Source organism: Ictalurus furcatus, chromosome 6 (genome assembly GCF_023375685.1).
Source record: "Ictalurus furcatus strain D&B chromosome 6, Billie_1.0, whole genome shotgun sequence".
NCBI classification, from domain to species: Eukaryota; Metazoa; Chordata; class Actinopteri; order Siluriformes; family Ictaluridae; genus Ictalurus; species Ictalurus furcatus.
The window spans coordinates 7,144,544-7,157,094 of record NC_071260.1 but is presented as its reverse complement, the minus strand read 5'-3'; the positions used below and the strand labels follow the sequence as shown (position 1 = coordinate 7,157,094).

General features: G+C 41.8%; 2 non-coding genes across 2 annotated transcripts; both read right to left on the bottom strand.

The window, feature by feature from the left end:
• Window positions 1-1,531: 1,531 nt before the first annotated feature.
• Window positions 1,532-1,605, bottom strand: trnat-agu (transfer RNA threonine (anticodon AGU)). Its single transcript has one exon. It is a non-coding gene; the product is annotated as a tRNA-Thr (tRNA).
• Window positions 1,606-4,121: 2,516 nt separating this feature from the next.
• Window positions 4,122-4,195, bottom strand: trnat-agu (transfer RNA threonine (anticodon AGU)). The gene has a single exon. It is a non-coding gene; the product is annotated as a tRNA-Thr (tRNA).
• Window positions 4,196-12,551: the final 8,356 nt, after the last annotated feature.

The window sequence follows — 12,551 nt, the reverse complement described above, 5'->3', positions numbered from 1 at the left end:
CCCAGACCTTCTCATGGTCCATTTTTGTGAGGACCGTGTCCCCAGGCCTCAATGTTGGCAACCGTTTAGCTCCATGGCAACGATTGTAATAGTACGCTTGTCTGTCTTTCTCTTTCATGTCTTTCTATTTGACAGTCCTTTTTTTCGGCCACATGGGTTGAAGATTTTTCTCGATGGTGGATAGAGTAGTTCTTATCTTTCTGCCCATCAGAAGTTCAGCTGGACTGACTCCAGTGGTGGCACAGGGGGTCGATTGATAGCACATAAGAGCTGTTAGAGGGTCTGTCTGCTTTAAGATCCTCTTTGTGACTTGCACTGCTCTCTCTGCATGTCCACTTCCCTGAAGGTTTTGAGGGCTTGAGGTGATATGTTTGAAATCCAGTTGGTTGGCCAGTTCTTAAAATTCTGTGCTGAAAAACAGGACCGTTCTCACTCACCACTTCATTGGGAATTCGGAATCTGGGAAAAACTGTTTTCAGCTTCTGGGAAATGTGAGCTGTTGATGTAATGAAGGGTAAGTGCAGTATCTCTATGAATCTAGTATAATAACCTGATACAATTAAATAATTGTGTTTGTTATGCTCACAGAGATCAACTGCAATTGGTTTCCAGGGCCTTTCAGGGAGCGGTTTGGAGATTAGGGGCTCTTTCTGCTGGGTGTTTCTCAGCTCATGGCATGTTTGGCACGACTCCACTGTATGCTTTATTAATGCTGACATTCCTGGCCACCAAACTGATTCCTTAGCTCTCTCTCTACATTTTGTAAGGCCCTGATGACCTTCATGGATCTTTTCCAGGATGTCTTTTCTCATTACCCTTGACACAACAATCCCGTTTCTCTTTATCACAATACCCTCATATCCATTGCGCCACAGAGCCCAGGTTATAAGTAGCAAAGGTGTTTCATCTCAGGTTCTTCCAAATTCAGTGAGGGCATAGTGCTTTCCTGTTCTTGTTTAGTAAACAGGTGTTTTTCTGTTGACAGCACTTGAAATCTACATGCAACATATGTCTGAAAGAAAGCAACCTTAGCACAAACCTGAACCCACAAGCTTTTAATCGCATCAATGTCAAGGCTAGACTTCACCATCCAGTGTCCCACAGAACCAATCTTGGCTTGCTTGTGTGGTGTGTCATCTTAGGCTGTAAGAAAGGCATAACAGTTGCACAAACAGAAGAGTCTTGTATCAGGCATTGAAGAGATTCGCACTCTGGATCTTTTCTATGCTTGAGGGGCAATTTTGTGTCCCTGCATGGCATTTCCCTTTTCTCCCAGATTCATTAGGTTGCAATTACAAAAGAGTTCCTATTGATAGCCATTGAAATTTACATGCAACACACGTCCGAAAGCAAACAAATATAGCAGGACCTGAACCCACAAGGTTTTAACAGAATCAAGCCTAGAAGTCACCATCCAATGTGACACAGAACCAATCTAGGCTTGCTGGTGTTTTCTCTTCTCTGTAACAAAGGGATGAAAGGGATGGGATGACAAAGGGATGCTCTTGAAACAAAAGAAGGAGCAGGCATCAGGCACTGCTGGGATTTGAACCCAGGATCTCCTGTTTACTAGCCAGGCACTTTAACCAACTAAGCCACAGCACCATAAGTTTTAAGTGCCATCTTTCGGAACTGATTGTTGACTCTTACTCAAGCTAAGATTTATGCCTACGGCATGCAGACATAGATAACATATTAAGACATCTACTCAACCAGCCACAAAATGCACAGACTGTGGTGTCAGATTCAGAAAAAGATAGCCCAGACCAGTGGTCACCAACCCTGTTCCTGGAGATCCTCCTTTGAAGACCTTAGCTCCATCTAAAGTAGCCTAGACATAGGCATCCTGCACAGATGCTGATCTGGCATGTGCATACACGTTGTTTGTGCCAGAATGCTGCTCCTACCGCTGGTTTGAGGCATGCTAGGATCCTCAACCTATGATAAATCACAAACATAGGTCAAGATATATATCCCTAAACAGCAGACAAGCCACAGCAGATCAGAGATACTATCTGATCTCCAGCCATAGTCTTTACAAACATATCACCAAAATTCTGTTGACAGCAATTGCTCTGAGGGTACTCAGCACATGTTTCTAATATTTTCTAAGCAGAATGCTAGTTTGGGGTTTGAATATGTGAGCACAAATTATGGCATGAATCCATGACATCGGTATTTTCTAGGAATTTAAATTTAGCACAGCTTCAGTGTAATTTTGGACAAATGAGTAGAAACATGGGGAACATGATGATGTTGTTTTCAACTGGGGCCAACAAAGCATTCCATCTAAGTTGGAGAGTAGGGAATTGCCATATACAACAGGATACCCTCTCTAGTATAGAAAAAACTAACAAGCCAGACCCATGTGAAAGCAAATAACTCAGGAGGGACTTGAACAAAGAACCTTTGAATAGCTCCAATGTTGAACCTTGAAGTCAAATGTGCTATCCATTGTGTCACAGTTCCCAGGATATAATTAACAAAGGTGTTTCATCTCAGGTTCTTCCAAATTCAGTGAGGGCATAGCGCTTTCCTGTTCTTGTTTATTAAACAGGTGTTTTTCTGTTTACAACACTTGAAATCTACATGCAAGACATGTCTGAAAGAAAGCAACTTTGGCACGAACCTGAACCCACAAGCTTTTAATCGCATCAATGTCAAGGCTAGACTTCACCATCCAGTGTCCCACAGAACCAATCTTGGCTTGCTTGTGTGGTGTGTCATCTCGGGCTGTAAGAAAGGCATAACAGTTGCACAAACAGAAGAGTCTTGTATCAGGCATTGAAGAGATTCGCACTCTGGATCTTTTCTATGCTTGAGGGGCAATTTTGCGTCCCTGCATGGCATTTCCCTTTTCTCCCAGATTCATTAGGTTGCAATTACAAAAGAGTTCCTATTGATAGCCATTGAAATTTACATGCAACACACGTCCGAAAGCAAACAAATATAGCAGGACCTGAACCCACAAGGTTTTAACAGAATCAAGCCTAGAAGTCACCATCCAATGTGACACCTAACCAATCTAGGCTTGCTGGTGTTTTCTCTTCTCTGTAACAAAGGGATGGAAGGCATTGCTCTTGAAACAAAAGGAGAAACATGCCTCAGACACTGCTGGGATTTGAACCCAGGATCTCCTGTTTTCTAGGCAGGGACTTTAACCAACTAAGTCACAGCACTATAGGTTCTAAGTGCCATCTTTCTAAACTGATTGTTGACTCTTACTCAAGCTAAGATTTATGCCTACGGCATGCAGACATAGATCACATATTAAGGCATCTACTCAACCAGCCACGAAATGCACAGTCTGTGGTGTCAGATTCAGAAAAAGATAGTCCAGACCAGTGGTCACCAACCCTGTTCCTGGAGATCCTCCTTTGAAGACCTTAGCTCCATCTAAAGTAGCCTAGACATAAGCATCCTACACAGATGCTGATCTGGCATGTGCATACATGTTGTTTGTGTCAGAATGCTGCTCCTACCACTGGTTTGAGGCATGCTAGGATCCTCAACCTATGATAAATCACAAACATAGGTCAAGATATATATCCCTAAACAGCAGACAAGCCACAGCAGATCAGAGATACTATCTGATCTCCAGCCATAGTCTTTACAAACATATCACCAAAATTCTGTTGACAGCAATTGCTCTGAGGGTACTCAGCACATGTTTCTAATCTTTGCTAAGCAGAATACTAGTTTGAGGTTTGGATGTGTGTGGCTTGCTTGTGTGGTGTGTCATCTTAGGCTGTAAGAAAGGCATAACTGTTGCACAAACAGAAGAGTCTTGTATCAGGCATTGAAGAGATTCGCACTCTGGATCTTTTCTATGCTTGAGGGGCAATTTTGCGTCCCTGCGTGGCATTTCCCTTTTCTCCCAGATTCGTTAGGCTGCAATTACAAAAGAGTTCCTATTGATAGCCATTGAAATTTACATGCAACACATGTCTGAAAGCAAACAAATATAGCAGGACCTGAACCCACAAGGTTTTAACAGAATCAAGCCTAGAAGTCACCATCCAATGTGACACCTAACCAATATAGGCTTGCTGGTGTTTTCTCTTCTCTGTAACAAAGGGATGGAAGGCATTGCTCTTGAAACTAAAGAAGGAACATGCATCAGGCACTGCTAGGATTTGAACCCAGGATCTCCTGTTTACTAGACAGGCGCTTTAACCAACTAAGCCACAGCACCATATATTCCAAGTGCCATCTTTCTGAACTGATTGTTGACTCTTAGTCAAGCAATTGCTCTGAGGGTACTCAGCACATGTTTCTAATCTTTGCTAAGCAGAATGCTAGTTTGAGGTTTGGATGTGTGAGCACAAATTATGGCATGAATCCATGACATGGTATTTTCTAGGAACTTAAATTTAGCACAGCTTCAGTGTCATTTTGGCCAAATGAGTAGAAACATGGGGAACTTGATGACGTTGTTTTCAACTGGGGCAACAAAGCATTCCATCTAAGATAGAGAGTAGGGAATTTCCATATTCAACAGGATACCCTGTCTGGTATAGATAAAACTAACAGGCAACACCCATGTGAAAGCAAATGACTCTAGAGGGATTTGAACCCACAACCTTTGAATTGCACCAATGCTGAACCTAGAAGTCTAATGTCATGCTCTGAGAGCTCTGTTTTTGCAATCATGTATTCCCTGGCCACTGTAGGAATTTGACTCTTGTGTTGCGGCCATCCTGTCTTAATCAGCGTGATCACAGCCTGCAGCTCACTATCTGTTGTAGTGGCAATTCTAATGCAATCCATTTTTCGTTGTGTCGCAGGTATACCTTGCATTACTGCAGCCACATAGCACTCCACATCTGTATGTGTTTCCATTTCCTCAGTGTTATAGTCCTGAGGGCTCCTGAACAGCACATCAGCTACAACTAGCATCTTGCCTGGTATATACTCAGCTATTGGCTTGAACCTCATTAGGTGCATAACAAGTCTCTGACATCACAGTGGGACATTATCGAGGCCCCTGTTGTTGAAGAGAGGAACCAGCAGCTTGTGATCTGTCACCAACTTAAACTCATCAGGTCACACAGGTTTTTTTCAAACTTCTCACAGGCCCACACATTGGCCTGGTACTCATTCTCGATCTGCACAAGTTTCTGCTTCAGTACGTCACATAGAGCAGTATGCCAATGTCTTCCATACATCTTTATGGAGCTGCAGAAGCATTCTTCCCAGTCCATAGCTGCTGGCGTAGCTACTGTCGAAAGGTTCAAGATGTACCTCCCCAAATAATTCACCATACCCAGCACCCTTTTAAGTTTCTGCAGATTTTGTGGTGGGGACAGCTGTTGGATAGCATCCAACTTTTCTGGATCTGGCTGCACCCCTTTCTCATTAATTAGGTGACGCAGGAACCGCAGTTGGTTTTGTCTGGTTGCATTTCTTGCAGTTCAGCTTTAATTCTGTTGACTATTCTCTGCAGCACCTTTTCTAGGTGAGTGTCTTGTTGTTCTAGGGAGGGCCCACAGACAAGTATGTTGCCCATAAAGACCTCCACACCATCCAGCCCTTGCACTGTCTCTAACACTTTCCTCTGGAAAATCTCTGGGGCACTGGAAATGCCAAAAGGGAGTCTCTTGAAACAATACCTGCCAAATGGTGTAATAAAGGTGGTAAGTCTGCAACTATCCTGATGGAGTGGAATCTACCAGAACCCGCTGGCTGCATCTAGAGAGGAGAACACTTATACACCATTCAACTTAGCTATGATCTTGTCAGCAGTGAGTAGCACATATTGCTCCCTTTTTACAGCCTCGTTTAATCTTTTTAGATCCACCCAAATGTGGGCTTGGCCATTTTTCTTCAAGACAGGCACCATGGACGCGCACCATTCTGTTGGCTGTGTTACACGCTCTATGACACAGTTGTTCTCCATCTTGTGCAACTCCTCCTTCACTTTGTGCAGCATTGGTATGGGAACGAGCCTTGCAGTGTGTACAGCGTGTGACTGTGCTGACTCTTTTAAGTATATTTTTACAGGGTCTGTTTTAAGTGAGCCGTGCTCACCATATGCATTGTAGTGTTTGAGAGCCCCATAGTAGTCCTCTTTAATAGCCTCCTCGCCTCTCTTTACAAGGTTTATTTCGGCAGATAGAGAGCGGCTAAGCAGATTATTGACTTTATGTCCACGGATCACATAGGCAGAAAATGGGTAAAGCTTCTCCTTATACACTCCAGTGGCTTGAAACTGTCCCAAACAGGCGAGTTTGCTTCCAGGGCTATCTAATGTGATATTAGCAGGCTTAAGTGTCATTACTGGGACTAATGTACTGAAAGTCTCTTCTGCCACGATGTTCACGTCAGCCCCGGTGTCTATTTCGAACGTTACGGGGGTGGCCCCAACCAAGAGCTACACTGTCCACTGTTCTTCTAGCTCATTTGCATTATAAACAGTACCTAAAAAAATATGCAGGTTGGTCTAAACATTCAGTGACTTTTCTTACTGACTTGCTGTTACGGCATACTCTGGCCCAGTGTGCAATTTTTTGACATTTGTGGCATTTGCCTTTCCTTGCAGGGCAACGCTCATCAATTGCATGCTGTGCATTTCCACATTTGCCACATTTCACATGACTGTCTGCTCGGCTTTTGTCTTTAGGCTTATGTTGTCCACTCATAGATTTCCTATTTGAGGTGGCAACCGCCCTTACTGAGCCCACTGATTCTCCTTGCATGCTGACTTGTATGGCCACTTTCTCTGACAGTCCCGGACAGTTTGAAATGTTTGTGCCAACGTGAGCTCAGTTATTAATTGCAGTCTGTGAGAGAGATCTCAGTCCAGAATGCCGACCGCTATGCGGTTGCGAATATACTCGACTCACGTGTTGTCAAATTCACAGTGCTCAGACAGCTCATACAGTGCCCTAATGTAAACTTCTGCTTTCTCTCTGGGCTTTTGCACTCTCTGATGAAAGCACACATGTTCATGGATTACATTTCTCCTCGGGCAGAAATAATCATTTAACTTTTCCAGAATGAACGTGAATTAATTTTTCTGTGCTTCTTTGGCAAACACAAACAATTTACAATTTACATTTATTCATTTAGCAGACGCTTTTATCCAAAGCGACTTACAAATGAGAAAATACAAGCAAAGCGATATATCAAGCAGAGAACAATACAAGTAGTGCTACCATACAAGATCCGTTAATTGAGTTGCGCAGAGTAGAGGTGTAAGTGCCAGAGTAGAATTTATGAATGTTCTCTGTCTTGCTTCCCGTGGCATAAATGAGACAACTCACTTGTACTTCTCCATCCTCTTTAGCCAATTTATTAGTGGCCCGGAATCTATGAAATTGCTGTCTCCAGTCCGTCCACTCTGTCAGTTTATCGATGCCATCGTATCAATACGCATTCAAATCCTGTCTTTCCGTCACTTCTGACACCATGTAGAATGACTGAGGAGAGGCAGTTTCTTAACAGATCTCTGTTGTTTTATAAACAGTCTCATACGGGGCAGTGGTGGCTTAGCGGTTAAGGCTCTGGGTTACTGCTCAGAAGGGTGGGGGCTCAAGTCCCAGCACTGCCAAGCTGCCACTGTTGGGCCCTTGAGCATGGCCCTTAACCCTCTCTGCTCCAGGGGTGCTGTATCATGGCTGTCCCTGTGTTTCCTGACAGGCTGGGGTATGCGAAGAAAACAATTTCACTGTGCTCTACTGTATATGTGACCAATAAAGACTCATTATACATCAGCTCTCTATAATGCCACATCTCTGTATAACGTGTCATCTTTGTGTGACTTCACTCTCTCACAGTCGTAAAGACTTAAAGTGACATCGCTAAACAATAAACAATATCTTCACATGACACACTACTGTGCTGAGTTTTTCCATTTGGAGATAATGGCTCTGTCTGTCGTTCTTTGGAGACCCAGAGCCTTTGAAATGCAACCCCAATTCAAAAAAAGTTGGGATGTTGTGTAAAATGTCAATAAAAACAGAATGCAATGATTTGCAAATCTCATAAACCCATATGTTATTCACAATAGAACATATAAAACATATCAAATGTTTAAACTGAGTAAATGCACCATTTTAATGAAAAAAAGGTCATTTTGAATTTGGTGGCTGCAACACTTCTCAAAAAGAGTTGGGACGGGGCAACAAAACGCTGGAAAAGTAAGGGGTTATTACAAAGAAACAGCTGGAGGAACATTTTGCAACTAATTAGATTAATTGGCACCAGGTGAACTGTGTTCACAGACAATGAGTTCTGGAGGTGTTTCTGAGCCTATGCAGTGAGTTCCATTACAGAATCATGCTGGTTTTTAATGCAGTGCCGCCTGAGGGCATATCATATTGATTTTCACTCTTGTCCCTTGCGGAATCTTTGGATGATATTATGTACTGTGGATGATGAGATATTCATAGTATTCGCTGTTTTACGTTGAGAAACATTATTCTGAAATTGTTCCACAAATTGTAGATGCCGTTTTTCACAGATTGGTGAATCTCTGCCTGTCTTTATTTCTGAAAGTCTCTGCCTCTCTAAGATACTCTTTTTATACCCAGTCATGTTACTCACCTGTTGCCAATTAACCTTCAGCTGTTTCTTTTTAGTAACACTTACTTTTCCAGCCTTTTGTTGCCCTGCCCCAATTTTTTTGAGGTGTGTTGCAGCACATCTCTTAAAATGGTACATTTACTAAGTTTAAACATTATATGATATCTATGTTTGATATGATATGTTTTCTATGTTCTATTGTGAATAGAACAGTGTCCCAACTTTTTGGAATTGGGGTTGTAGCTTTGTAACCCTTCCCAGTCTGATATATTTCAATCACCTTCTTCCTCATCATTTCTGGAATTTCTTTCAATTTTGGCATAGTGTGTTACTGGGTAAGACCTTTTAACCAACTTCGTGCTGTTGAAAAAGTTCTATTTAAGTGTTGATTTGATTGAACAGGGTTTGCAGTAATCAGGCCTGGTTGTGTCTAGTCCAGCTGAATCCCATTATGAGTGCAGTTTCATAGATTTGGGGAATTAGTAACTATGGGGGCAAATACATTTTCACACAGGCTCCGATGGTATTGGATAACTTTTTTGCTTCAATAAATAACATTATCATTTAAAAACTGTATTTTGTGTTTACTCAGGTTGCCTTTGTTTTAACTTGGATTTTGTTTTAATTTCTGAAACTATTTAGTATGAGATATACACAAAAGCAGAAGAAATCAGGATGGGGACAAATACTTTTTCACAGCACTGTATACTGTGAAGTATCAATTAAGTGAAGCTTGTTTGAATGTGATTCCAAGCAACATTTCAAAATATTAGCACACAAAATCCATCTTTGATATTTCTATCAAATATAGTTGGCTCAGAGTTGGCTGGGAAATACCAGACCTGTCTTCAGTTTCTTTTTGATATTTGCCTGTTGCTAAAACCCCAATAATAAAGAACTAAAATCATCACAAACTCATCACTCTCAGCAGTCAATCTTTAGATATGATTTTACTTTACATTTCATCTGGGTCACCTGTCTGCACCTTGTGAGCACCGAAGTCAGTAATTACTCTGTCAATTATGCTAATATGATTAACAATGGGGTGCACGGTGGCTTAGTGGTTAGCACGTTCACCTCACACCTCCAGGGTCGGGGGGGTTTGATTCCCACCGTGGCCCTGTGTGTGCGCGTGGGGGTTTCCTCCCCCAGTCCAAAGACATGCATGGTAGGCTGATTGGCATGTCCAAATTGTCCGTAGTGTATGAATGGGTGTGTGAATGTGTATGTGATTGTGCCCTGTGATGGATTGGCACCCTGTCCAGGGTGTACCCCACCTTGTGCCGCATGCTCCCTGGGATAGGCTCCAGGTTCCCCATGACCCTGAAGAAGGATAAGCTGTATAGAAGATGGATGGATGGATGGATGGATGGATGATTGACAATGACTACGTTTACATGGACAGCAGTAATCTAATTATTGACCTTACTCTGATTAAGATAATAATGTGATTAAGGTGTTTACATGAGTCGCTTTTAGAATACTCCTGTCATGTTCCCGTTTGACATGTTTTAGAACATAATTAGATTAACAGCCCGCGTCATTACGTCACTGCGCCACGCCGTCCGACGTCCCTCCAGAATTTCACGCATCAACATACAGTTCGTCTTCGTTATGGTATACAGTATACAGTAAAACCGTATACAGTTTTGGGTGTTTTTATTTATTTTTTTTACGAACGCTTTAAGTGCAGTTAATTATTTGTAATGCTGTACGTGCTAATAGACAACTGCTTGAAGCCGTGGGCTGCGTCTCAAACCACGTACTTACCGTCTATATTGTAGCCAAGATACATGTATTTTTCCCCACTACAGGCCTATAGTAGGAAAGTATGCGATTTGGGACGCGGCCGAACTCTCTTGTTTGCCATAAAACTGCCATGTGTGATCATGTCCTGTCGCAAAATGCGGTGAAAACTCTCACACGACGTTCATAATGTGATTAAGGTGTTTACATGTCTGTAATACTCATCCATAATGCGACTAAAACAGGAGTACTCCACCTGTCTTAATTCGATTAGAGCTTAATTCGAGCTATGCTGCGAATTTCAAGACTCATACAGATAGACAGGAGACTCTTGTAAATGACTGTGTCGAAGGCTGCTGGAAGGTTGAGGAGAATGAGGACTGATGACAGTTTGCCGATCAAGTTTCATGAAGCTTCTCAATAATGGCCGCAGGGGCAGTTCCTGTGCTGTGTGCTGCTTTGAAGCCTGATCGGTTAGAATGTTGGAGGTCATTCTGGATTACTGCACTGACTACTACTGCTGTTGGGCAGAAGGTCATTAGGTACACGCATGAACAATCTCTTAAGATTATTAACTCACATTATTGTTCAGTATCTTTCACTGAATTGTGGTGGTTGTGATACCTGTTTGTTGTTGCTGTTGTTTAGTTTACAGATCTTGTGTAGTCTGGAGGAAACTCCCAAAGAATGGGGAGAACATAAACGCCGCACCCACTCTGGAATCGAACCCGGAATCCAACCGTGGAAGTGCATGTTTGGAGATTGTATTTTATAATTTATTGTACTGTATGTAAATTTATAATGTAAGTTTATAATTTATTGTACTGTATGTACAGTGTCATCCACTAATATTGGCACCCTTGGTAAATATGAGCAAAGAAGGCTGTGAAAAATTGTCTTTATTGTTTGATCCTTTTGATCTTTTGTTAAAAAAAATTACAAAAATACTCTGCTGTCATGGATATCAAACGATTGCAAATAAGACACAGGTTTATCCAAAAACATATATCTTTGTAAAATATAGTTGTGCAACAATTATTGGCACCATTTTAATCAATACTTTGTGCTACCTCCCTTTGCCAAGATAACAGCTCTGAGTCTTCTCCTATAATACCTGATGAGGTTGGAGAATACATGACAAGGGATCTGAGACCGTTCCTCCATACAGAATCTCTCCAGATCCTTCAAATTTCGAGGTCCACACTGGTGGACTCTCCTCTTCAGTTCACCCCACAGGTTTTCTATGGGGTTTCAAGTCAGGGGACTGGGATGGCCATGGCAGGACCTTGATTTTGTGGTCAGTAAACCATTTTTGTGTTGATTTTGATGTATGTTTTGGATCATTGTCTTGCTGGAAGATCCAACCATGGTGCATTTTAAGCTTTCCGGCAGAGGCAGTCAGGTTTTCATTTAATATCTATTGATATTTGATAGAGTCCATGATGCCATGTATCCTAAAAAAATGTCCAGGTCCTCATGAAAGAGCCACCACCATATTTAACCGTGGGCATGATGTACTTTTCCATATGCTTACCTCTCTGTGTGTGCCAAACGCACCTCTGGTGTTTATTGTCAAAAAGACCAAAAAGACCATAGAACCTGATCCCATTTGAAGTTCCAGTAGTGTCTGGTAAACTGAATACATTTGAGTTTGTTTTTGGATGAGAGTAGAGGCTTTTTTTCCTTGAAACCCTTCCAAACAACTCGTGGTGATGTAGATGACTTCGGATTGTAGTTTTGGAGACTTTCTGACCACAAGACGCAACTAACTTATGCAGTTCTCCAGCTGTGATCCTTGGAGATTTTTTGGACACTCAAACCGTCCTCTTCACAGTGCGTTGAGACAGTATAGACGCGCCTCCAATTCCAGGTTGTTTCATAACATTTCCAGTTGACTGTAACTTCTTAATTATTGCCCTGATGATGGAAATTGGTATTTTCAATGCTTGTGCTGCCCATCACAGCTATATTCCTTGGTCTTACCCATTGTTATGAATGACTAAGGGAATTTGGTCTATGTGATACCTCATATTATGAAACAGGAAGTCATGGTTTAACAATTTCCCATTCCTAGTCACCCTGGTGTACTAAACTTTTTTTTTAATATCACTGGAAATATACTTCAAATATATTTTTCTCATATGAATTCATAGGGGTGCCAATAATTGTTGTACACCTACATTTAACAAAGATTTTTTTGATAAACCTGTTTTGTTTGCAGTTGTTTGATATCCATGAGAGCAGAATATTTTATGATTTATTTTTTAAACAAAAGATAG